Source organism: Parasteatoda tepidariorum, chromosome 4 (genome assembly GCF_982258835.1).
Source record: "Parasteatoda tepidariorum strain Cologne lab strain chromosome 4, Ptep-v5.0, whole genome shotgun sequence".
Taxonomy (NCBI): Eukaryota; Metazoa; Arthropoda; class Arachnida; order Araneae; family Theridiidae; genus Parasteatoda; species Parasteatoda tepidariorum.
Window position 1 is genome coordinate 115,643,184 of NC_141758.1, and position 27,804 is coordinate 115,670,987.

At 29.8% G+C, this 27,804-nt stretch overlaps 1 pseudogene across 1 annotated transcript in view; it reads left to right on the forward strand.

Annotated features, from left to right (window-relative positions):
* LOC147812594 (integrator complex subunit 11-like) overlaps nucleotides 1–21,165 on the forward strand; it is a 42,801-nt pseudogene extending 21,636 nt beyond the window's left edge. Inside the window, exons 8-10 of the transcript XR_015433435.1 lie at nucleotides 1,182–1,368; nucleotides 9,379–9,518; nucleotides 12,435–21,165. The product of XR_015433435.1 is annotated as an integrator complex subunit 11-like (transcript). The remainder of the gene's footprint in view (nucleotides 1–1,181; nucleotides 1,369–9,378; nucleotides 9,519–12,434) is intronic.
* Nucleotides 21,166–27,804: the final 6,639 nt, after the last annotated feature.

Genomic DNA, 27,804 nt, shown 5'->3' on the forward strand with positions numbered 1-27,804 from the left:
TTTTTATTGCAATATAATGTTATGACATATTTTATTATAAAATACATTGTAAATCTGCTATTTGTTATTTATTTTTCCCTTCATGCAATGGTGAAGTTATTCTAATGCTTTTCTTTCATATTTAGTCTATTAACATCCAGCCATGTATCATTTTTATTGATGAAATTGGTATATCAGATTTTTTTTATATAGATATTTTGTTTCCCTATCTTTATATTTGTGTAGTGTATCTAAATAGTTTCAAATTGCTTACTGTTTAAAATATTTCAATTATTGGGTACAATCAATGAACTTCATAAGCCAATATATCCCATTGTGAAACTAGTTGTTCAATCTTGAATAAATAATCCCAGGAAACTTTAATAGTAGTATATTTCTTGATCAAAAACTTCATTTGTTCCAAAAATATATTAATTGGAAATTACAATTCACATGTTTCAAGCGCTCAAAAATAGGCACCTATTTTCAAGACTTGCCAGACCTGAATGAGCAGGGGAAAAAAATATTTATTTTCATTCACGGCCGGCAAGTCTAGAAAATGGATGCCTGTTTTTTGAGCACTTGAAGCATGTCAATTATATATGTATGTATATAACTTGTGCTCAACTTGGCTTACTTGCTGCCATACTCTTTGACTTAGATGTCCTGACAACACTTTTTTGATTTTCCTAAAATGTGTAAGTCACACAAAACTGATCTGGACTATAGGATGGTAGGATTAATGCCTTATTTCTTAATCTGGTGTTAATTTGTAATGTACTCTTTTAAAGTGACCTGTACTCAGTAATTACACCAATAGTATCTAGGCACTAGGAAAGTTCTCTTTTTGTTATGAAACTGTTTTTTTTAATGGGTTTCCCCACCTAGGTAAATTGTTGGTCTTACTACACTTCAAGTATCATTCATTAGTAGCCTTCTTGAAAGCCTTTGCTTCACTCCTTTCCCCCTATAGTGCCCTCTCCTCCACAGCATATTTTCTATTAGCCTATGAATTTCAGTATATCTTACAACCTTCATGTTTAAAAAGGGCTCAGCACATTATCCCTGCTTTCAGAAACATTGCATTTGTAAAAACTTTCAATATCTTCAATGCTTATATATTATTATATTGTTTGAAACCTTTTTCTGCGTATCCTGTTTATTATCGCAGAGTCTGATAACTTTTTTTTCTGATTTTACAGACTCTTTTCTATTGTCAAGAGACTCTTTTGATCATGAAACTACAGCTATGATGAAAACACAGTTCATGAGTTTGTGGGATGGTCTTATTATTGATCCAGACTGTCAAGTTGTAGTAATGGGGGCAACTAATCGCCCACAAGATGTAGACAAGGCAATTCTGTATACTTGTTATTTTTTCTCTCAGAGGTGCAGTTTTGTTATTTTTAATTGTTTTTTTTCCTTCTATTAACATTCATATTTTATTGTAATTCGACTCTTATTTAGGTACCTATTTTCTAAGATGTATACCTTTTTATGTTTGTACAAAACTTTTTTGTACAAATATAAAAAGGTACACATTTAGAATTGGAGCATAGATAGGACTGGCGATAAATCGGTATATCGCGAAATATCGATTTAACGCATACATCGGTAGGCCGATGTAGTGACTTTCGTTTTAGTCGATGCCTCAGAAATTTTATTTAAATAGCCGGAATAAGGCTACAATCGCGGTTTAACTATTTAATATGCAAGGATCCTTGACTAGGCTAGCGCTGTTACCGCACTGACGAAGACGATTTTAATTTTGTCTTGCTGCAGAGATGTAGATAGCGTTTTGCTATAAAGATGATGTTAGTTTCGTGATGCTGAATGACGAAGAGCGAATTGAATCCCAGTTTCGTGCGAGGATGAGCGTTGTTATGTAGAACGCAATGCACAGTTTCTTTTTGTCCATTTTTGTCTTTTAGATTTTACGTTTTTTGAAGATTATTTTCAATGGGACTCAAGTCATTTTGCAATTGTTGTGCATTTTATTTTGTCAGAAATAATTGTCAGGTTCTTTGTAAATTATTTTCAGTCAGAATTACCATCAGATATACCATTTTTTTTTTCTGTCTGGGTTTAACGATTCTTGTCAATTATTTTTACAGTTACTTTGCGATTGCTGCTCAATCGCTGTTATCCTAAATTTTTGTTCTGAACTCAATAGATCAATGAAACGAAAATATAAATAAAATTAAAAAAAAGACTTTCATTGATTTTTTTTCCATTATTGTTTTTCATTTTCAGCGATACAATTTAATAGGGGTATTTCGTATTTAACTTTGTTATAAAAGGTTCGTTTTTTTTAAATCTATTAAATGTAGGTAAGTATAATAATTTAATTATTGTTAAACCAATAAATGTCCAATCGTTTTCAACTATAAAAAAATTACAACAAAGCTTACATTTATTTACAACAAAGCTTACATTTATTTAGTTTGCTTTTATTTTTGAGAAAATTAAAACGAAGTTTAAAAAATTTGGCTATTAGTTAAAAAAAGAAGAAAAAAAACAAATAATTTTTTTTAATTAAATAAAGTTAATAATTTGACATTAGTACTTAATTTTTTTTTTATTAAAATTCTTTCAATATTTGTTTGTTTTATAATTTGTTAGATAGTCAGTATCATGTTTAAACAAATAAATCTTTAGTCGATTTTATTTTCAAAGAAAATAATAATAAATAAGTATTTCTTAAGTACAGAATTTGACTATTACTTAAAACTACCTTTTATTATTTTAAATAATTAAATAAAAAAGGATCTAATGATGCTTCAAAAGCATGGTTTTTTTCCAACAAATAATTTTAAAAAATGTTTTTTTCTGAAGTGAACATTTCTTTGGTTTGTATTCCACTTTCGTTATTTTTATTTTAATTTTCATTGCATGTATGTGAAATATTTTGTTACAGTATTATTATTTTTAAAACAATAAATGTTAAATTATTTTTAATTCCAGAAAAATGAAATAAAGCTTGGGGTCATAATAGAATATGTTTAGAATTAATATTTTCTTTCATAATAGATTTATTCCTTTTTATTAATTTTTGATTGATTGAAAGATTTCCCATAGGTAATTTTTGAACATATGCTAAATCGCAATACATCACTTTAACGCGATGCCTAACTGACGATGCATCACAATTTAAAATTTCTGACATCACCCAGTCCTAGTCATAGTATTTTTCAATTAAGCTATAATTTTAGTTATTTGGCTACTATTTTTGATAGATTTTTGTTCCTGTTCAGGCAACTATTTTCATTGTTTTAGGCAACTATTTTCATGCTTGAGGCTACTAAAAGCAACTATTTTGGTTCATTTTTTACTGTGGTGACCCTGATTTAATACAGTCGATATATATGTAACTATATATACCTATAGATTAACTCTATTTTATTTAACAACTTTATTTGAAATTTCAAGTATTTCAAGTTTTGTTTAAATTTGAATATCTTAATTCCCAAGCAATTTAAATCTACTTAGATTCAATTTTTCTTTCAGAAATCTTTGAAACTACTTATATATATTTCTATAATAATGTTATATTTTATTTCATGGTATTATTTAAATCGTTAAGTTATTATCTTTAGAGAAACTATGTTGTGTGCAATATAGGTTTTTCCACTTTGGTTTAATATAGTATTTTATGTGCAAAATCTTTATCGATTTTGTTTTGAAATATCATATATAATTCCTACAGGGTTGCCACTCCACAGGGAGAACAGGGAAAACCTGGAAAATACAGGGAATTTAAAAATCACCTAAAATAACAGGGAAAATGCAGGGAATTTTGATTTTTTCTTTGCAAACTGGGGAAATACAGGGAATTTTGTTTTTTTTTATTTTGGTCTTTTAAAAAATGGTGACTACTCAAAGCGTAATCTATGGGATGTTTAACCATGATACTTCAGCTATACTAAACTATTTCATTTACCATAGCGTTATTTAAGTATGTTCAGCTGTTTTTCCAGCAATTGAAACTAATAAATATAGTTAGCCCAATATAGCTCACACGAGAGCACAGTAATTGTTGTTTCCTCTTAGTATATTGCGTATAACATGTACAGGGAAAACACAGGGAATTTTTTTTCCAGATTTGAGTGGCAACCCTGTCCTAAATATAGGTAGATTTTTTTAAAATTCAGAATGTGTAAAAGCTGCATGGATGCAGTTTTTATTAAACTCATGTTTGTGAAAATTGCAACACCATGAAGGAATCGTCATAATTGAATGAAATTTAATAGACAGTTGAGTGGTAGTGGTACAAATAAATGATTAAACTTTCAAAGCAAACAAACAATAACAAGAGATCAAAATCAGTATTTTGTGTACCCACCAAGCGCCGCAATAAGTGCTGCTACACGACGTGGCATGGAGTCAAGCAAATTTTGAATGTCTGTCCGAGGAAGAGCATGCCATATTGTTTGTATGCGTACCCAAAGTTTGTCTGTGGAAACAACAGGACGAGGATCACGAGTGAGACGCCGACCAACGAAATCCCACACATGTTCACTCGGCGACATATCCGGGGAATACGCTGGCCAAGGAAGAAGCTGTACCTGCCGCGATGCAAGGAATGATTGAACAATCCTAGCAATATAAGGGCGGGCATTGTCCTGTTGAAATACAGCGCCTGGCAAGGCTTGAAGGAAAGGAACAGCTTGGGGCTTCAGAACTTCCCTGATGTACCGGTTGCTGTTCAGATTACCCACAATTCGGAGCAATTGAGATCGTCCATGATATGATATGGCACCCCAGACCATAACTCCGGCTGTTCGTCCACTGTGGCTTTCGATAATGCACTCCGGAAGGCGGCCATCATGGTACCACAAATTAAAGCGGGATTTGTCAGAAAACAAGACATGCTGCCAATAAGCCCGCCAGTCACTATGCTGATTTGTCCATTGTAGCCGCAGGCGGCGATGGTTTAGCGTGAGGGGGATCCTGTATAAAGGAGTCCTTGCACGCAGTCTACGCTGCAGCAGACGCCTACGAATCAATGAAGCACACAATGAAACACCTGTAGCTATTGACCACTGTGCTGTCAGTTGTCTAGAGGGAGCCGTACGATCCGTCAGCGCCGGATGAGGTGTCTGTCATCACGAGCTGACGTCACATTTCGGGGTCCACTCCCGGATTTTCGAGTTGTCCGACACTCGTCCATCCACTGCTTCCAAACACGCATCAGTTTGCTGCTGTTACGCTGCACACAAGCGTCTACTACACGATAAGACAATCCAGCTTCACAAAGGTCGATGATTCTCCCCCATTCAAACTCCGTAAACTGTTGAAATCTCGCTCTCTTTCGTCGAAGAGGCATAAGTAACGACTAAGCTAACGTTTACCACTAGCCGATAACCACTGATAACCATACACGCTTCGCTACAGCCGTCTATTTATTCGGATCCATCCGCCGTTCAGAGGGCTCTAGGGGTCTGAAATTCTAATCATTTACTTATCATGCTCTACTTTGAATTTCCTGAAAATTTCAGCTCACTCGCGTAAGTCCTTTTTGGTCTTGAAATTTTCACAAACATGATCTTATTATGAAAGCGATTTTAAAAATACGTTTGATTTCAGCTGGAAATATATTTTGTAGAGTAGAAGTTGCTAATTTGAGTTACTTAGTTTTGTTATTAATTGAATGACCTTAAGCAATACTTCTAGATACATTTAAAACTGTAAAGTTTGTTCTCTTAAATTTTCCTCATTAAATCTTTTACCTTAATAATGTACAGGGTATCCGCGCACCTGGAAAGTCATGAAAAATCATGGAAAGTCATGAATTTCAGTATTGAACAAAATTTGTCATGAAAAGTCATGATTTTTGCTGTTTTTTTGAAAAAAATCATGGAAAGTCATGCATTTTGGTATTCCAGCGTTGCAAGTACTGCGCCAATTGTGGAAACCTGGGCCTATATGCTCCAAATTGAAGTAGTAGGCTTAAATTGCCCCGATCTGAGCCAAAAGGGATATTTTCCCCTGGGTATCGCCAAGTCACAATTTTGCGGCAACCAAGCTACTGCTATGTGATGGGTTGCTCTGGATTCAGTGGGAAGGATTCTTGCACTCTCATGTACAACTCTGCTTCATTTTACAAGATATTCTCAATTTCAGGTTTCATTTTCCACTCTCTGAAATGAAACCGAAACTTCCCAGGAATTTTCGGGGACCGACTAAACATTGCCAAAGTTTAATAGCAAACGAAAATTTTATTTCTCTTGTTTAATTTCATTGTTATTGAAGTGCCATCGTCTTCGTCAATGGCAAGCTTATGGCCTTCTTGCTCTATTCTATTTATAGAATAGTACTCATGATCTTGGAGTTAACTTGGGGACCATTCACTAAGTACATACTTTCATGTTGATCCTCAGAGCAGTCAAGAATCAAAAAGCTTCATAACCTCAAAATTTCCATCTCCCTTTTATTCATTTAATTTAATAAAGATAAGAATTAATTCAGTTTCTTAGGTGTAAATTTTTTTCTGCGGGACCATCCACTAATTGCATATTGTTTTTAAACATTTATTACTTTTTTTTACTAATATTTTTTTTTATACTTATTGCATTTTATTATAGCTTCAATACTCATTGAATTTGCATTTAAAAATTATTTTTTTTTATCATTTCATTAATGAAATACTGTACTGGGTAACCAATTTTAATTTTAAAAAATATTAGGGGTCATTCACTAATTTACATTTGTAATATAAATTTATTAAAGTTTGCTTAATTCTTTACATATTTTTTATAAATTCCGTATGATCAATATTAATCTTGTTAATGTTTTATTGAATATACTATTACAAATAACATTTTTTTAAATTTTAAGAAAAATATACTCAATAACGTTTATACTCAATAACCTTTTACAGAATTAAATAAAGTAATTATTAATTTAAAAAATAGTATGAGCCACTCAATATTGAATTTATTTAAATTGCTTTTGCCAAAAGCTCTTTTTTAAGTAATATTTCACCTATATTAAATAAATGTTTTGGTTTTTTCCAAACTGAGACACCATTGATTCACTTGCTGTATTATAAAATGGTGTCTCTAGTTTAAGCATTGTTAGGGCGTTTTTTAAAAGAGTTCTGCTTTTCTTAGTTTAACAGGAAAGGACTTAAAATCTTTGGATGTAGAAAACGCAGAAATTTGGCAAAATTCAAATTTAATAGATGTTGGACTAAATACCACAAATACGATGACATCCTTATCTTCTTCAGTAAGAAATTCTATGTATTTAGGTGCCAGGTCTATGGCACATGCAAAAAAGTTATTAAAAGCATTGCCTCTTGAAAATAGGTTACTATACCATCTTAAATTGTTGCATCCTGTGATGAGAATGGAATTCTATTAAGGTAATAAAATATCTGGCAACAGTATCCCCATTCATTATAAAACCTGAAGAGGCATGTTTGTTACTCTTACGTGTAGAACCAGAAGGTTATTCTTGTGACTCAAATGAATATGCATCAATTGATTTGTTTTGGAAAAACTATTTTGTGAAGAAATATAATTTGGGAAATATCAAATATTCTCTTATAACAAAGCTTTTTAAAGCTCTTTTGTGCATACCACATGGGAATGCCGATGTTGAAAGAGGTTTTAGTACTAGAGAGGTTTTAGGTTTGTTCATATGTGTGAATAAAAAGCTACTTGACAATAGGGCAAGTTTAAATTTGCATAGTGTTAATGATTTGAGACAAGTTGTGTCACTGGGGATTTAAATAACTTTAAAGTTGACAAAGATATGATTAAAGGAACTCGTGCAGCATTTAAAAATTATTCTGCTTGATTAGAGGTTGTGAAAAAAGAATGTGAAAACTGAAAACACTGAAACTGAGGAAAGCAGATTGAAAGTTGCTGAAATAGATTTGCTAAAAAAATTGAAGGCTTCTCATGATCTCTTAGCCACTGATAAAAAAATATTAAAGATGGGTTAAATAATAAAGACATGTTTATAGAAAGCGGACAGATCCTCTTATCTGAGGCTAAGTCGAGCATAGCAGAATATTTAACAGAATTGGAAGCTACCAAAAAGAAACTTAATTTGTTTATGCAGGGACCTTTAAAAAGTGAAAAAAATAAGATATGCCATTAATGAACAAAATTGAAAACTCTTGTTTTAATTCTTTTTATTAAATATGCTCCAAATCTTTGTTTCGCTGCTCCAAAATTGCTTTTGTGCTGCTCGAAAGGTGCTCCAAAACCATGTTTTGCCACTTGCACCACTGGTCTCCGAAAAATCTAATTTTTAAAATGGAATCCCCCCCCCCCCTAATTTCATCATGTTCCAAACATCTGAATTCCTAACAAAATCACCACTCAGGCATATTTTATTAGAATATAAAATGATTTTATCATGTTCTTTAAAAATTATGGTGTTCTTTCAAAAAATGAAAGAAAAAACATAATTTCTAGATCGAATTATCTTTTAAACTCTTCTGTCATTTAAAAATTCTTATTATTTATTTTATTTAATTTTATCAATTTAAAATTCTAGTTGAAGCAAACCAGTCACTGCAAATTTTTTTTTAATTCCTAAATGAGAACAGAAAAATTAGGAGTATTTCTTTCCTTTCAGATGAACAAGAAAAGTATCTTTAGAATATAATTCTACAGGAAAAAAAATTATTTGCTTTTGCATTTTTTTCTAGCTATTTTATTGTTTCAATTCTTTCTTTACTCTGTTTTTTAAATTTAAAATCTATAAATATGAAGATGCAGAGTATAGTTTTGGTTATGCCTTTTATTATGTTATTATAATGCTTTTTTAAATGCATTGTTGCGTTTTTGTCGGAGAAAATAGTAACTTCATTAAGTCATGAAAAATTCTTGGAATTAGTCATGGAAAATCATGAAAAGTCATGAATTTGAAAATCTAAAATGTAGCAGATACCCTGAATGTAATCTTACATCTTGAAATTAATGTTTTTAGCTGGAAATGAAGTTCCGAAGTACAAAATGTATTTCAGAGCTTAATTTCATTTTGTTTTTGTTTGCAACATTTCTAAATTATTCTTTTAAAAATTCTTGGAACCCTTGTGTGTTTTTTAAATTTATAATTCAATTGCATGTTTTTTTCCTCAAAACCTTTTTTAAACTTACATTCATTTCAATTTTTAAAATTAAATTTAATGCAATATAAGAGGCTTAAGAATTGTCAGATTTTATTTAATATTTTTCTTACACTCTCATTAATAATTCCGTCTGAACTTTTTTGAAATATTTAAATTTATGTTCTTTTTTTATCAGAACTCTCATGAAAGAGCTGGAAACTCATTTTGGAAAATGAACTTGTAATTATTTTTAAATGAAAAAAATATATATATCTTACTAGGTCGTCTATTATTGTTTCTATTATTCTTTATGACAATATTTGAAATTTCAGTATTCAGAAGATGTTGATATAAAAGAGGTTGGAAACATCACTGAGGGATTTTCTGGAAGTGATCTGAAAAAACTGCCGAAATGCTGCTTTGTGCAGAGTACATGACTACTGCAATGAAGAAACAAAAGTCTTATGGACAGGTATTTGAAAACATACTTTAACAATCATTATTCCTTGTATTTATGTTTCTTCTTTGAGGCAGAAAAAATTCTTATTTATACAATGTTGTCTGTAATAATCACCTTTAATATGTATCTTTGGAATATTTCTAAAAGTTAAGCTAAAAAGTATTCACAATAGAGGTTGAAAATTAATTTTTAAGCGAGGAAAAAAAAAACTGCTATCAAAATCTGTTGGATTGCTCCTTTAAAACGTAAGAGTTAAAAAGCAGTTCTTAGAATGACCTCCAAGTTTGAATAGGCAATTTGATATTTTTCATTCTGTCGTTTTCACTAATGATTTGACAATTTTTAATCATGTTCTTTGTTTCTTCCTGAAATCTCCTAATGTATAATTTTTTATCTCATTTTACTTACCCAATCCTGTAATAAATAAATGTACGAAAATGTTGTTATAAAAATTGGTTAAACTTTTTCTTCAGCCCTGAATGAGCATTGGCATTCTTCAGAATTCCATTTCATGCAGGTTATGTTTTAGTATGTTTAATTTTCCAGACTGTCAATCATGACCCCTCTTTTTTGGGTACCAGGTGGTTTGATTATAAAATGACCTAATAGTGGCATAATGTAAATTAAATTTATATTCAGCAAATTGGTTTAAATCATTAGGAAAGCTGATTTACATCATTGAGAAAAATATATAGAGTGTGATAAAAAGTTAAAAAACAGCATTCAAATTTCCTAGGCTTAAAAATTCTAAAGTTGAGAAAACTCTTTGCTGCCATATAAGTTCTTTGGAAATTATTAAATGTTTCCTTAAATTATCTTAAGCCAGTGCATGAAATAATTTTATTGAATAATTTTATGGTGACTAAATTATATAGTACTGATTAAACTTTTGACGCAGTGTACTTATAAATTCTGATTTACTATTGGTTTTTACTCTAAAATTCAAATAACAGTTTCATTTTTCAAAGCTGTTTATTGTTTTGCTTGCAAATTATTTTTTGCCTGTTCATCCTTAAGTTTTAGTGTATATCAGTCTATAGAATTATTAGTGTTTTCTTTGCGACAAAAATACTAGTCTAATCCATTATTGATTTGCCTCTATCATACCTTTTAAAGTTAGTTAAGATAGAAACAAGAGAAGGCAAATAACTAAAAAAGAGTAACTATCTCTGATATTCAAAAAGTTTTACCTTTTGTCAAAAATCTAATTCAGTTCAAAAGAGATGCATATAACATTCTTGTAATGTACTCTCCTTAACCTAATTTTGAGGCAAAATTTTAAAATGAATGTTTTTTAGGAACTTACAACGAAAATTAAATTTAGTTGTAAGTTCCTAAAAAAACATTCATATTTTAGGAACATTACAACTTAATTAAAGTTTTGAAATCAAAAAGAAAAAAGGTATTATTCCGCAGATCTTTTCAGCAAAGAAAGTAACAAAAATTTCACTTACATTAGTTCTTTCTTAAGAATATTTATGTTTGTATTTTTGCCTTTGTGATCAAAATATGAATAGGTTGACTACACTTGTTATCCTCACTTTCATATTTGTACTTGTCATTTTTATTTTATTTTAAAACTAGTGTATGCCTCCAGCTTATTTCTATAGTCACACAGAAAGCACCACAAATCATATAAAAATTTAAAAACAATTAACTCACAAGACTTAGTGAATCTGTATCTCAAAATTAACAAATATGGAGTTAACCTGCTTTACAAATAAGGCTTTTATCTGTTCTATGTGCCATGTTTAAATTTAACTGATTCTAATTTCCATAAGTGTAAAGATCCCTGCTTGAAAATTTGATTAATTATTCCCCTTCACTTGGAAAAAATCACAAGTCAAACTATTTGACAGTTTATAGATGTTGTGTATCAGAATAGCATGATTTAAATCAACTGTAATTTATTTATTTTTTTTAATTATTTAAATCACAGGGTTGCCACAGCAAAAAAGGAACAAAAATAGTTGCCTCTAGTAGCCTCAAGAAGGAAAATAGTTGCCTAAAACTACGAAAATAGTTACCTGAACAGGGTTAAAAATTTATAAAAAATAGTAGCCAAATAACTAAAATTATAGTTTATTTGTCATATTCTATGATTAGGACTGGGTGTTGTCAGAAGTTTTAAATCGTGATACATCGCGATAGAGCAATGTATCGCAATTTAGCATTTGTTCAAAAATTACCTATGGCAAATCTTTAAATCAATCAAAAATAAATAAAAAGAAATAAATCTATTACAAAAGAAAATACTAATTCTAAACATATTCCACTATGATATCAATATTATTGCTTAATAGTTTCAATTAAAAAAATAAAGAAGTCAAAGTAAAAGCAAACCCAAGTTTTATTTCATTATTCTTAAATACTAATGCCAGTACTGCAGTATGTTGAGTGTTAATTGTTTAACTTGAGCCGTGATGGCTCCAAGGATAGAGCATTCACTTTCTAATGAGGTAAACCCAGCTTTCAATCCGAGTGATGACTGGTCGATACGCATTCCACATCCGGCTTGCACCGACCACAGTTGCACTGACGTGAAATATCCTCAGTGGTAGACGGATCAAGGGTTAGATTCCCCTTCCCTGATGGGAGGTTCTCGTGATCTTCCTCTCCATCCAGCGGGTTAATTGCATAAGAAAGCCCTCCTTAGAGGCAAATTTCTCCCACTACTTGATCCACGGGTTCCCTTGTCTTCTGGATTAGGTACAAAATTGAACATCACTAGTCGTTAACCCAAAATTGGGTCGGTTAGTAAAATCTTGGTTATTTTATTTCTCCAATGTTGGCCAGTATAAGAACTGTCTTAAGGACCTTCCTAACATATAAATATATTACTTAAATTCAAACATGCATTACTCATTCCTTAACATGCAAATTTATTATTTAAATCTATTTTTTATATGAAGTGTTTTCTTTTTAAAGGGCACAGAATTGAGCAGTGGAGAAGTAGATCTATGTCATCCCTCACCCTTTTCCCCATTTTGGAGATGATTTCCTTTCTTGTGGATTATCAGTGCAGCATTTATTGGATAGTATCATCCAATTTTTGACTGGAGTATTTTCACATTGTAATTTTATCTCAAGCAAGGAAATTTCCAGACAATTTTATTTTCCATCTAGAGAAATCTAGTTTAATAATAGCATTAAGAGTGTTCAGAAGATATTCCAAAATAATTAGCAATTTCTGCTCTTAATACTACTTGAAAATGATAAAATACTATTAATATTTCTTTCAAAGTAGATATTATGCTAGTGGAATCAAAACCTTCAAGTACTGATACAATCACATTAACTAGCAAGAGAAGAATTTTCTATGTTTAAATTCCCGTTTAACGTTTATTTTATGTATAAATAGAAAACGAAATTTTATTAGAATTACTAACTGATTAGTTGAAGTTATTTAAGGATGAATTTTTTTTTTCTTTAAATAAATTTTAGCTTAAACTGGAAATTTGTGCATGTTAATGTAAGTATCAGTTTAACTTCCTATCATTTCTTTAAATCATCTCAATATTTTTTTGTATGATGTTAGAAAAGATATAAATTCTTTAATCACCGATTATTACTGTCATTCTCATTGTTTAACAATCTTTTAACATTGCTTGCCTTTATTCATTAAAATTAACTAAAATTGATTTATTTTAGTGTTTGAGAAGTTATTGCTTAAATTAAAATTTAGTTAAATATGATAGTTTGTTACGTTTTTACTTCAAAAACTGTCATTAGTGTTTATGGAGAACAGTTGCTCTATGTAGTTATTAAATTGTAATTTATATTATACAGTTATTAATTGATGAATAACATCCCTGTATTTTATTCAAATTCTTGTTTTAATATTTTATAAGCAGTACAGACATTTAAATTGCAATTTATTTTGGAATATCTTTTTATGAGTTTTACTCTAATCATGTCTTTTTATAGAATCTCATTTTATTTTTTAAGAAAAATTGTATTTTAGTAGATTGAAATGTGATTTTAGTAACTATTTTGATTTTGTTTATTCTCTGAATTCAACTTGTTTATATATCTTTGTATTTACATATTTTTGTTAGCCGTTTTTCGAATGTGTTATGTTATGAAAAAGTCATTGGAGTTGTATAATTAGGGTTTCAAGTTTGTCAGGGAGTGAATTTTCATGCTCATTTCCATGATTTATTATTCTTAAATCCAGAAATGTTTTGAAGTGCTGTGATTTGTGCAATAATTGTTTAAACAGATAAGTTTTTTCACCTTATTCTAATTCAACAACACTAATTCTATCAACAATTACTACTTCTCTGCAGCTTTAAAATTGATAATTTTTTATTGATAAAATGTTTAGGAAAATAGATCAATAGCAGTTTCACATGAAAATAGTTCAGAGATAGTCCAAATCTTATTAAGTAAGGTGGTCTTACTATCTTTTCAATTATAAGTTAATAAGAGCAACATGACTTCCAAATAGTGCAATAAGCTCTTACTTTACCAAAAATTAATTGAAATGACAATTAACTGAGTGAGGGGGTTACACAGGCTATATGACCAGGACTGTGAAATTTATAAAAACTTTGCATTAAAAAATGTATAGAAATGTTTACAACCAAATATTTGATGAACGGAAAAACATATCAAGAATAATTTAACAATTTGCAATATTTCTTTGAAATTCTGTTTATATGAATAAATTTAACGTTACATAAAATTAAATTAAATCGAACAATTTTTTTCTGCTCCTTTACATGCTTATATTTGTATTCCTCGGAAATTTCTAAATTTTATGTGAAATTTGACGACAAGCTTGCAACCCTAATTATGACCAATTTAAAAACACATTGTTAAATTATCAAAATTCATTGTTAAATGATCAGGAGAAATTCTTGATCTTTGAGAATTCGTGAATCAATTTTTCAGCAAACTGGTTTTTAGTATTTGTGTTTTGCATGTCATGTTGTTCTATTTGTTTATTATTTAATTAAAAGTTTCAAACTCATAAATTATTGACAAATGTATTTCATTTATATGCAAAATACAGTAGAACCTCAGTTATCCTACACCTCTTTCAACACTTGTTAAACTGTATTGCATTCTGACTGATGTATTGTTTCTTTTTAGTCATTAAACTCATTAATTACTACAGTGATGATAATTCTGAAAAACTCCTAGGAAGTGACCACAAAAAAAAATTAAGAATGACTTATTTTTCATGCTATTGTGTCATAGGATTATTTTATTTCTGACAGAAAAAAAAAACACGGGTGAGACAGACATAGGATTATTCAAAGTTTCTAAATTTTAGAAGAGAGAAAATGCTATATTAACTATTGATTTTTTTAAATAATATTCCTACATTATTTTGCTATTTTACTCTAATATGATTTTATTCTCCTTAATCCATATCTGCTGCCAACTCTCCTGGATTTTCCAGTAGTCTACTGGATTTTGGCCAGTTTCACCTGGTTTAATAAAAATTCTCCTGGTTTTTGTACATTTTTAGAAAATTCCCTAAAATTGAGTAAGTTTCCTAAAAGAAATCCCTAATGAAATAGCATTTTTGCACTGATTGCTGCTTGCTTGAATATTTAAATATGTATTACTGAAACATTATGAAGCGAGCCTCATTTATAATAATCAATTTAAAGCTGCTTTTTTTTTAATTAAAATGTACTGTTATTTTATTTATTCTGAACTCCCTTTTTCAATTAAAAGACTTTTAATTATCTTTGATGAATTAAATGCCTACTACTACTCAAAATTGTGTGTAAACATAATACATAGCATTTTAAGTTCATCTAATGTCAATCCTAGTTGGGCAATATTGCAGTGTTTCTATTTTGATGACGTTAAAAATCCCTAAAATTCCCTATGTGTAAAATATTTAGTACATAAAGCAACAATTATCATGAAATGTATGTTATTTTATAAAATCTACTGGATTTTTTCCTATCCATGTTGGCAGCTCTATTAATCATGATTTATTTTAAAAAAACTTTAAGCAAGTATCTAAATAATTTAAATCTTTGCTTTTTGTGAAAATAGTTTCACATGCTTTTTTATTGTGTTTTCATTATTTGAATTGATAGATATTTTCAAACTTTTAGTTTTTTTCCTACTCCCATGCCTGATAAGGGATTCTATTATCATTACTAATTGCTTTGACATAAAGAGGTCAAAAAAGGATTTCAATTTTCCAACACACCCCTAGTCCCCAGGGTGTTGTATAATTAGGGTTCTACTCTAATATTATTTATCATTGCATTTTGAAGTGTCTTCCCATTGTATTTCAGAAGTTATTTTGTTTTTACCAAAAATAGTGAAAATAATTTTATTTCTTGGTTGCTAAGTTTTTTTAAAATAATGACTGTTCCTATTCTGATTCTAATTTACTAGTAAAATTTTGGAGTTGAATAGTTTAAATAAAGTAAAAATTGTTTTAAAAATTATTCTATTATAATAATCAGTGTTAATAACATACCTAATTTTTTAAAATTTAGCAATTAGTTAATATAAAATGCATGGATGCCACTCTTCAGTCCTGAGGACTGAAATCAGCTTTGAGAAAAATCAACAGACTAATAAATTCTATCAAATTTTTAAAAAATTTTTGTTAGAAATGTAAAATTTTTTTGGGCAAAATAAAAAAATATTATATCTTAATGAAAACATATGATATGGTAATGATGTCAGGACTTTTATTAATCTTCTTTTTGTCAGCTTCACTAAATCTTACTCTTAAAGTCTTGACAAATGGGTAATTGTGTAATTAAATTTGTACTATTGCTGAATCTAAATCTGCTCGAGTTTGCTTCCCCTACCCCAACCTATTGTCATGCTGGCCAAAGTTAAATCAAGATTATTTTTTTTGTAAATAAGAAATAAATTATAGTGCTAGAACAAAAAATAAATAACGGTGAAGTAAAAAATAGAGATATGAATGGTTTCAGTTTGTTCAGTAATAGTTGTAAAAAATATATACTAGGTTAGCTGTTATTTTCCTTTTGCTTGCTAAAAAAAATTTAGAAAAAATAATCAAATGATTGATTTAATGTGTAGGCTATTATGAAGGAAAGGTAAATTTTGGTGTCAGTGAGCTATAAATTTCTAAAAGTTAGGTTAACAGTATTATTTGGTCAAAAAATAAGTTCAGTCTTGAAATTATTTTAGAGTGGGACCCCTGTAAAATGTACCTTTTAAAGTGATCCTCTAGTAGGTAAAGAAAATTTACTTAAACTTTCTTTTTTTTTATATTACATTAAAATGAATGAAAAAGTACTATTATATATTAATTCCAATTAAAATCTGATCAATTACTAGCCTTAATACAATCTTAAGGCACTTTATTTAAATATTTACAATGAATGTGTGGCAAAAAATTGTGTACTTAATTTTTAAAGATAATGATAAAGATTGTCAGAGTCTGTAGAAATTTGATAACAGTTGCAAAAAACTTGTTATGTGTTATCTTTATCACATGCTTAATTTTTAAATTTTTGACAGTTACATAAAAAGTGCAGGTCTTAGTATTTATTTTTAATTGACAAAGTATATATTATTTTTATTTATTTATTTTTGGTGTCATTGCATTAATTAACCTAAATACAACCACTATTTACCCATAAAATATTTTTTAAGATTAATTATTTTATGTGTAAAATGTATTCAATGTATTTAACCAACTATGAAGTATTTTTGGAGAAAAATTTTATTATATAAGGTATGCTTAATTTTTCAGGGTGGCCACCCACCTGGAAAACCTGGAGAATTATCAGGAAATTTTTCTATACTGGAAAAATCAGGGAATTTTAAAGAAAAGCTGGAAATTTTTTCTTTGATAATTTTTTTAAAATTTCACTAATTTAAATTATTTACTAATTTTCTTAATTTAAATTATTTCATCCATTATACCCACTTTTTAAGGCGGAAATGTACCTCCAAACAGCTGAAATATCATCAACTTAGCGATACTTTGCTTGCATCAAAATTTGCTCCATTACAGCTCTTTTAAACTGGAATCCCACATAAAATTTTCCCACGGTTGCTACACGAATGTAGAAACCTTTGACCGCTATGGGACTGTGCAATTTAGGAAAGATTGTGGTGGAGGTGGAAGAAGGGATTAGGATATTAGCTTCTGTTTTTAAATTCTGTCATTGAGCTGAATCCATTTATGGCTCAATTTTGTTCTGATGCTTTCGTGGTAATTTTTTTCCATTTTGACAAAATGTTTTTGTATTTTTAACTTTATAAAATTCTCCAAAAATTAGTTGGTTATAATTTAATAATAATAGATTTTATATTGCATTCTTTTTCTGAAAGCTTTTGTATTCCCTTTCAAAGAAATCTGTGAATTATTTTTTCTCAGCAAACCAACCAATCACGCATTTTTTTACAATCGCTAACAGCAATGTTTGTTGACAAGTTGTTGCATTAATGCTAATTTTTTCTGTTTCATTTTAACCTTTTATAACATATTTTAATTTTAAAAAAAGAGGTTTTTTTAAGAACTAACTATATATTAATATTTAATTTTACTCTTTTGTTGGTCAATATATGATTCTTAATTCAAAAATTTGTGCGAAAACATTAAAAAATAAATAAAAAATCTTGCCAAATTGTCAAAACAAATTTTTTTTTTCAGGATGATATGTTAAAAAAATAACATTTTAAATAAAATATTTTATAATATAAACACTTTTCTTGTACACATCCTACACTTTATAAGAAAAAAGAGACAAAAAACTGGAAATTTTAAGAATTTTATCTGGAAAACCTGATTTGAGTGGCCACCCTGTTTTTAATAACATTTACTGCCAAGAAAAAAAGTTTTTTTTATTTTAAGTAAAAGTTATTTTATTTCAGTTGTGTGATCATTTATTAAGATTGTGTGATCTTATGTTTTTTATTATTTTGCATATTTATTAATGCTTTTTATTTAAGTTGTGGCTTACTTTTGTTATAATTTGTGTCTAAATAATTAGTAAAAAAAAAGAATTATGCTCAATTTTTCTAAAATTTTAATTCAAATATACATTAATATTGAAGATAAAATATGACGGTCTCAAAATATTTTCTAGCATGTTTAAAGCTTTTTAAATCTTGTAGTTAATGTAACATATTTCTGAAAATAAGCTTATAAGCTTGATAAAGCTTATTTTGTACATTAAAGGTTAATTTTCAAAACAATCATACCCAATTAGAAGTTTAAATTTTAACAGTTTTTTTATTTGTTTTTAATTAGTGTTTCATGCTAACATGTTTATTTGCACGTAGATTTCATGTTTGTAATGTTTTAACCAGTTATTTGAAAAAAAGAATGAAGTTTTATCATCTATGTTAATATGAAACTGTACTGTTGTTGTAGCAATACTTCACAAATAGGGATAAATTATAATTGGTTATTGTGAATTGTTTCTGTAAAGTCCTGTGACTTACTTGACACAACAGAATTTAAGGAAAATTAAAACATTTTTTAAATAATCGATTTTTATGTATAAATATACCTAGTGATCTTGTATTTTGTGTGAAGTGTAAAAAAGTTCTACTTTGGATATTAATTTTGAGTTTTATAAAAATTACAAAAAACGTCTGTATTTCATTTGATTCCAAAAAAAACTTAACCCTGAATCATTCATTATATCATTTATTATTATAGTAATCATTTATATTATGTTATATAATAGTTATCATTTATATAAGAATTATCATTTAGAAAATAATATAATATGATTAATAATAATGATTACTATATAATGATTATTATTTAGTAATCTTTATTATTATTAATCATATTATTACTACAAAAGTAATATATTTCTCATAATATTTTTCAGTTTGTTTTAGTTTAGCATTTCTGTTTATTTTCTCTTACTAATCTTTAATTAAATTACTGATTAAAATGTTCAATATTGAATTTCTGAATGCATAACACAAAGAATTTAATTTTACATGCCTGATTTTTGCAATGTACTACCCGTTATAAATATGCACATTTTCGAGGAGTGCATTTAAATTAAATCTGACTTATTTGCAATTTCAGTCTTGTGTATTTTTGTTGTACTCATTTTTGTTGATTTGTTTTGTCATAAATTTGATTTACTAAGTAAGAAACTAAACTTATAATGAAATTATTATAGCTTTTGAAATTTTATTTTCCTGTATTTTGTGTTTAAATCTTTTTTTTTTCTTTACAAATTTATATAAACTTTTGTAAATAAGGGAATGGGAAAAAAACTTAAATGTTGCTATTTGATTGAAATATATTTTTTAACTTATATATAAAATTTATTAAAGAATTGTATCCAGAAATAATAATCTGACCTCATGAGCAATTTGCTCATTTAAATTAATGTTTTTTTTCTTTCATTTAAAAAAAAAGTCTAATTTTGCTTTATTTTATAGACATGAGATTTTTTATTGAAAGTGCTTCTTTAATATATTACAGGATTCATGAAGTCTTGGTTAAAGTCCTGTTTCAAGTGACCTTTTTATTATGAAGTCTTTTTAAGAAAATAATTTTTTGAAAAATGTAGTTAAACTTGTCATTGATAAAAATTATTTATCTACAGTCAATTTGTAATAACTCAAGTCTAAAATGACCAAGAAAAACAAATTGGTCTTTCAGAACGTTTGACCTTTCAAATATTAACTTTTCATATTTATTTATTTTTCTTCACCGAAAATTGATTCTTCAGTGGCAAAAAAAAATTCTCAAAACAAGAAATGTTTTTTTTTTTTTTTTTGGATTAAAATTACCCTTAATATTATCATTTTTTTTAAGTTACTATGGCTTTTTCAAAATATTTTTGGAAGGTAAAGTTTATACATTGTTAAAAGTTTTTCGTTAATAATTTGAATTTATACAATTCATGAATAAAATATAATAGCTTATGTTCTAAAAAATAATCAAAATTTATTGAAATAGTTCTAATTTATAACTATATAACATGTATTAAAATGAGTCCTTTTAAAGATGTCGCAATTCGATAGTTTTACACAATGTCTTCATTTAGTTGCGTTTTTCTCCACTCTCAAAATCCGTTAAAACATCAAATAATAAAATAAAAAAAAAGCATTTTTTTCTGACAAAAAACTACCATATATAGATAAAATATAGTCTAGAATTCTGGAAAAGTCTAAGAATTTTATTTTTGAAATTTCATAAACTCGATGATAAAAAAAGTTTGAAAAAACAGAGGTTTAAAAAATCATTTGCTCTAAAGATTACGCCTTTACTGATCTCTACAAAAAAATAAAAAAATTAAGTATGTTTTGCATATTGGCTTTTAAAATATTTTACACGAGCAGTTTATTAACAATGTAAAATATAAAAGCTGAATTAATCATATTTCTTATTGAAAATGCATATTAACTAAATCCTCAAAGATTTATGCATTATCAAGACTTTATGTATCTGACAGAGCAATCAGATTGTTAAATGAAATCATTGATACAAACAAAAGGTTCCATTTTAGTACAAGTTTTTTTCCCCCGTCAATTCTATGGTGTTTCTAGTCTAAGAAGATATAAAATTTATGAAAGGTTCCATTTATCTCTTTTGATGTGTCGTAATATATGTACCGTAGTTGATAATAAATTCTATTTCCCTTTAATGTAATAAAGTAAGAATTCAGATCATTGTTCTTGTACAGAAAGGTGCAATAAAAGTTGTTATTGTAAATGCTTGCCTCATTGTTTTTCTTTACTACACTGCTGGACAATTGCTAAGGACGGATAACACTATCATCCATAGCAACCACAAAATGAAAGGAAGCAAAATGTGGAAAATTAGAATAAGTGCGGGATATAGTAAGATGAGGTATGCATATGCAAATTTTTTTTCCACGTCTGTTCATCTCGTGATAGCGCTGATAAAAGCTTTAAAGGTTTTGACGCGTGTGGAGAGTTGTTGTTTCAAGTCAAAGTTTTACAGGAAAGATTTAGTTGACGAACTTGAAATTTTCGGCATGTCTTCCCGATATCACTTAGATGATTTTAAGCGTGGCCGAATTATTGGAAAAATCGAAGAAGGGCGAAAAATAACATGTTGCCAGGGAGTTCCACGTCGCTCACAGCGTTGTTTCACTGATGTGGAAATCGTTTAAAACTACTGGAATGTGTAGTAGGCGGCACGGGGGAGGTCGTGTTCGGAGTACGACACCTGCAGAAGACAGATACATCGTCCTATCAGCATAAAAGGAACAGGCGCACCACAGCTCAACAGGTGGCAAATCAGATTCTTGCTGCCACAGGAAAGCAGATCTCCCGAAAAACTGTTGCCAGACGTTTAGGGGAGGAGGACTATACGCCCGCAAATCTGTTGCGTGTTGTTGTTAATTTTTATGTCGCACTAGAGCTGCACAATGGGCTATTGGCGACGGTCTGGGAAACATTTCGGAGGATGATCCGAAGACATGCCATCACAATTTTGATCCTCTGCGGAGGGGATGGCACCCCCGCTTCGGTAGCCCGACGACCTGCGCGGGAAGTCGAGCACTTTACGGTAGCACAGTTTAACAGGGACCAATACCGCACACCCTCGGTCCCTACGCAGACTGATCCAAGTGGTCACCCACCCGCACACTGACCGTAGCTTTTTTATATATTATTTTTTTAATATATTTTTTGATATTTTAACGTGAATCAAGTGTTCAGTATATAAAAAAAAAACTATTTTTTCTTTGGGAAATAGCGAATAATAGCTAATAATCGGATAAATTTTATGGTCTCTTTGCTAAAGAGTGAATAATGGCTGAAAAAGGGACAGAAATCATATCAGGAGGCGCGCACACATCACACCCCGTAACTCCCTATAATATTAACCTATAAATTTCAAACTCCGCCCAAAATTAGAATTTAATGTATCGAACAATTGTACTGAAGGATTTTTTTATATACCAATTAGTGGGCCCACAATGGGCCAATATACGTTTTGTTTATTAACCGGGAGGTGGTGTTTTAAATTAAATCGTCGCGGGGCAGGCATGTGAAGCATGGCGCAGTTGATAAAGCTGTGTGGCAAGTTAGATATTCTGTCCCGGGGGATATGGGTTCGAAACCCTGCGACGGTCGACATTCAAATTTTTTCTTTTTTTATATATTATTTTTTTAAATATATTTTATGAAATTTTAGCGTGAATAAAGTGTTCTGTCTGCGAAAAAAACTATTTTTTCTTTGGGAAATAACGAATATTAGCTAATAATCGGATAAATTTTATTTATTTATTTATTTTAATTTATATTATTTTTTTAACTTCTTTTCAACATTTTAAAGCGAATAAAGTCTTCTATATGTGAAAAGAAATATTTTTCTTTGCTAAAGAGTGAATAATGGCTGAAAAAGGGACAGAAGTCATATCAGGAGGCGCGCGCACATCACACCCCGTAAATCCCTATAATATTAACCTATAAATTTCAAACTGCGCCCAAAATTAGAATTTAATGTATCGAACACTTGTACCGAAGAGTTATTTTATATACCAATTAGTGGGCCCACAATCTGCCAAAATAAGTTTTGTTTACTAACCGGGAGGTAGTGTTTTAAGTTTAATATTCGCGGGGGTGGCATGCGAAGCATGGCGCAGTTGGTAAAGCTGTGTGGCAAGTTAGATTTGTTGTCCCGGGGAGCGTGGGTTCGAAACCCTGCGACGGTCGACATTCGAATTTTTTCTTTTTTTATATATTATTTTTTTAAATATATTTTATGAAATTTTAGCGTGAATCAAGCGTTTTGTATACAAAAAAAAAAAACAATTTTTTCTTTGGGAAATAGCGAATAATAGCTAATAAACGGATAAATTTTATTTATTTATTTATTTTATTTTATATTATTTTTTAACTTCTTTTCAATATTTTAAAGCGAATAAAGTGTTCTATAGGTGAAAAGAAATATTTTTCTTTGCTAAGGAGTGAATAATGGCTGAAAAAGGGACAGAAGTCATATCAGGAGGCGCGCACACATCACACCCCGTAACTCCCTATAATATTAACCTATAAATTTCAAACTCCGCCCAAAATTAGAATTTAATGTATCGAACAATTGTACTGAAGGATTTTTTTATATACTAATTAGTGGGCTCACAATGGGCCAATATACGTTTTGTTTATTAACCGGGAGGAGGTGTTTTAAATTAAATCGTCGCGGGGCAGGCATGTGAAGCATGGCGCACTTGGTAAAGCTATGTGGCTAGTTAGATTTGTTGTCCCGGGAACCATGGGTTCGAAACCCTGCGACGGTCGACATTCAAATTTTTTCTTTCTTTTTATATTATTTTTTTATTCAGTTTTTGATATTTTAACGTGAATCAAGTGTTCTGTATATAAAAAAAAAATATTTTTTCTTCACGGAAATAGCGAATAATAGCTAATAAACGGATCAATTTTATATATTTAAAATTTTAATTTATATTATTTTTTTAACTTCTTTTCAATATTTTATTTTAAAGCGAATGAAGTGTTCTATAGGTGAAAAGAAATATTTTTCTTTGCTAAAGAGTGAATAATGGCTGAGAAAGGGACAGAAGTCATATCAGGAGGCGCGCACACATCACACCCCGTAACTCCTTATAATATTAACCTATAACTTTCAAACTCTGCCCAAAATTAGAATTTAATGTATCGAACAATTGTACTGAAGGATTTTTTTATATACCAATTAGTGGGCCCACAATGGGCCAATATACGTTTTGTTTATTAACCAGGAGGAGGTGTTTTAAATTAAATCGTCGCGGGGCAGGCATGTGAAGCATGGCGCACTTGGTAAAGCTGTGTGGCTAGTTAGATTTGTTGTCCCGGGGGCCATGGGTTCGAAACCCTGAGACGGTCGACATTCAAAACTTTTCTTTCTTTTTATATTATTTTTTTAATACAGTTTTTTATATTTTAACGTGAATCAAGTGTTCTGTATATAAAAAAAATTATTTTTTCTTCACGGAAATAGCGAATAATAGCTAATAAACAGATAAATTTTATATATTTATTTATTTTAATTTATATTATTTTTTTAACTTCTTTTCAATATTTTAAAGCGAATGAAGTGTTCTATAGGTGAAAAGAAATATTTCTCTTTGCTAAAGAGTGAATAATGGCTGAAAAAGGGACAGAAGTCATATCAGGAGGCACGCACGCATCACACCCCGTAACTCCCTATAATATTAACCTATAAATTTCAAACTCCGCTCAAAATTAGAATTTAATGTATCGAACAACTGTACTGAAGAATTTTTTTATAGACCAATTAATGGACCCACAATGGGCCAAAATAAAATTTGTTTACTAACCGGGAGAAGGTGTTTTAAGTTTAATATTCGCGGGGGTGGCTTGTGAAGCATGGCGCAGTTGGTAAAGCTGTGTGGCAAGTTAGATTTGTTGTCCCGGGGGCATGGGTTCGAAACCCTGCGACGGTCGACATTCAAATTTTTTCTTTTTTTATATATTATTTTTTTTAATATATTTTATGAAATTTTAGCGTGAATCAAGTGTTCTGAATACAAAAGAAACTATTTTTTCTTCGGGAAATAGCGAATAATAGCTAATAAACGGACAAATTTTATTTATTTATTTATTTTAGTTTATATTATTTTTTTAACTTCTTTTCAATATTTTAAAGCGAATGAAGTGTTCTATAGGTGAAAAGAAATATTTTTCTTTGCTAAAGAGTGAATAATGGCTTAAAAAGGGACAGAAGTCATATCAGGAGGCGCGCACACATCACACCCCGTAACTCCCTATAATATTAACCTATAAATTTCAAACTGCGCCCAAAATTAGAATTTAATGTATCGAACACTTGTACCGAAGAGTTTTTTTATATACCAATTAGTGGGCCCACAATCTGCCAAAATAAGTTTTGTTTACTAACCGGGAGGTGGTGTTTTAAGCTAAATATTCGCGGGCTAGGCATGTGAAGCATGGCGCAGTTGATAAAGCTGTGTGGCAAGTTAGATATGCTGTCCCTGGGGCTATGGGTTCGAAACCCTGCGACGGTCGTCATTCAAATTTTTTCTTTTTTTATATATTATTTTTTTTAGTATATTTTATGAAATTTTAGCGTGAATCAAGTGTTCTGTATACAAAAGAAACTATTTTTTATTTGGGAAATAGCGAATAATAGCTAATAAACGGATAAATTTTATATATTTATTTATTTTAATTTATATTATTTTTTTAACTTCTTTTTAATATTTTAAAGCGAATGAAGTGTTCTATAGGTGAAAAGAAATATTTTTCTTTGCTAAAGAGTGAATAATGGCTGAAAAAGGGACAGAAGTCATATCAGGAGGCGCGCACGCATCACACCCCGTAACTCCCTATAATATTAACCTATAAATTTCAAACTCCGCCCAAAATTAGAATTTAATGTATCGAACAATTGTACTGAAGGATTTTTTTATATACTAATTAGTGGGCTCACAATGGCCCAATATACGTTTTGTTTATTAATCGGGAGGAGGTGTTTTAAATTAAATCGTCGCGGGGCAGGCATGTGAAGCATGGCGCACTTGGTAAAGCTATGTGGCTAGTTAGATTTGTTGTCCCGGGGGCCATGGGTTCGAAACCCTGCGACGGTCGACATTCAAATTTTTTCTTTCTTTTTATATTATTTTTTTATTCAGTTTTTGATATTTTAACGTGAATCAAGTGTTCTGTATATAAAAAAAAATATTTTTTCTTCACGGAAATAGCGAATAATAGCTAATAAACGGATAAATTTTATATATTTAAAATTTTAATTTATATTATTTTTTTAACTTCTTTTCAATATTTTAAAGCGAATGAAGTGTTCTATAGGCGAAAAGAAATATTTCTCTTTGCTAAAGAGTGAATAATGGCTGAAAAAGGGACAGAAGTCATATCAGGAGGCGCGCACGCATCACACCCCGTAACTCCCTATAATATTAACCTATAAATTTCAAACTCCTCTCAAAATTAGAATTTAATGTATCGAACAATTGTACTGAAGAATTTTTTTATAGACCAATTAGTGGACCCACAATGGGCCAAAATAAGTTTTGTTTACTAACCGGGAGGAGGTGTTTTAAGTTTAATATTCGCGGGGGTGGCATGTGAAGCATGGCGCAGTTGATAAAGCTGTGTGGCAAGTTAGATATTCTGTCCCGGGGGATATGGGTTCGAAACCCTGCGACGGTCGACATTCAAGTTTTTTCTTTTTTTATATATTATTTTTTTAAATATATTTTATGAAATTTTAGCGTGAATAGAGTGTTCTGTATCCAAAAAAACTATTTTTTCTTTGGGAAATAACGAATATTAGCTTATAATCGGATAAATTTCGGATAAATTTTATTTATTTCTTTATTTTAATTTATATTATTTTTTTAACTTCTTTTCAACATTTTAAAGCGAATTAAGTCTTCTATATGTGAAAAGAAATATTTTTCTTTGCTAAAGAGTGAATAATGGCTGAAAAAGGGACAGAAGTCATACCAGGAGGCGCGCGCACATCACACCCCGTAAGTCCCTATAAAATCAACCTATAAATTTCAAACTGCGCCCAAAATTAGAATTTAATGTATCGAACACTTGTACCGAAGAGTTTTTTTATATACCAATTAGTAGGCCCACAATCTGCCAAAATAAGTTTTGTTTACTAACCGGGAGGTGGTGTCTTAAGCTAAATATTCGCGGGCTAGGCATGTGAAGCATGGCGGAGTTGATAAAGCTGTGTGGCAAGTTAGATATTCTGTCCCTGGGGCTATGGGTTCGAAACCCTGCGACGGTCGACATTCGAATTTATTCTTTTTTTATATATTATTTTTTTTAATATATTTTATGAAATTTTAGCGGGAATGAAGCGTTCTGTATACAAAAGAAACTGTTTTTTCTTCGGGAAATAGCGAATAATAGCTAATAAACGGATAAATTTTATTTATTTATTTATTTTAGTTTATATTATTTTTTTAACTTCTTTCAATATTTTAAAGCGAATAAAGTGTTCTATAGGTGAAAAGAAATATTTCTCTTTGCTAAAGAGTGAATAATGGCTGAAAAAGGGACAGAAGTCATTTCAGGAGGCGCGCACACATCACACCCCGTAACTCCTTATAATATTTACCTATAAATTTCAAACTCCGCCCAAAATTAGAATTTAATGTATCGAACAATTGTACTGAAGGATTTTTTTATATACCAATTAGTGGGCCCACAATGGGCCAATATACGTTTTGTTTATTAACCGGGAGGAGGTGTTTTAAATTAAATCGTCGCGGGGCAGGTATGTGAAGCATGGCTCACTTGGTAAAGCTGTGTGGCTAGTTAGATTTGTTGACCCGGGGGCCTTGGGTTCGAAACCCTGCGACGG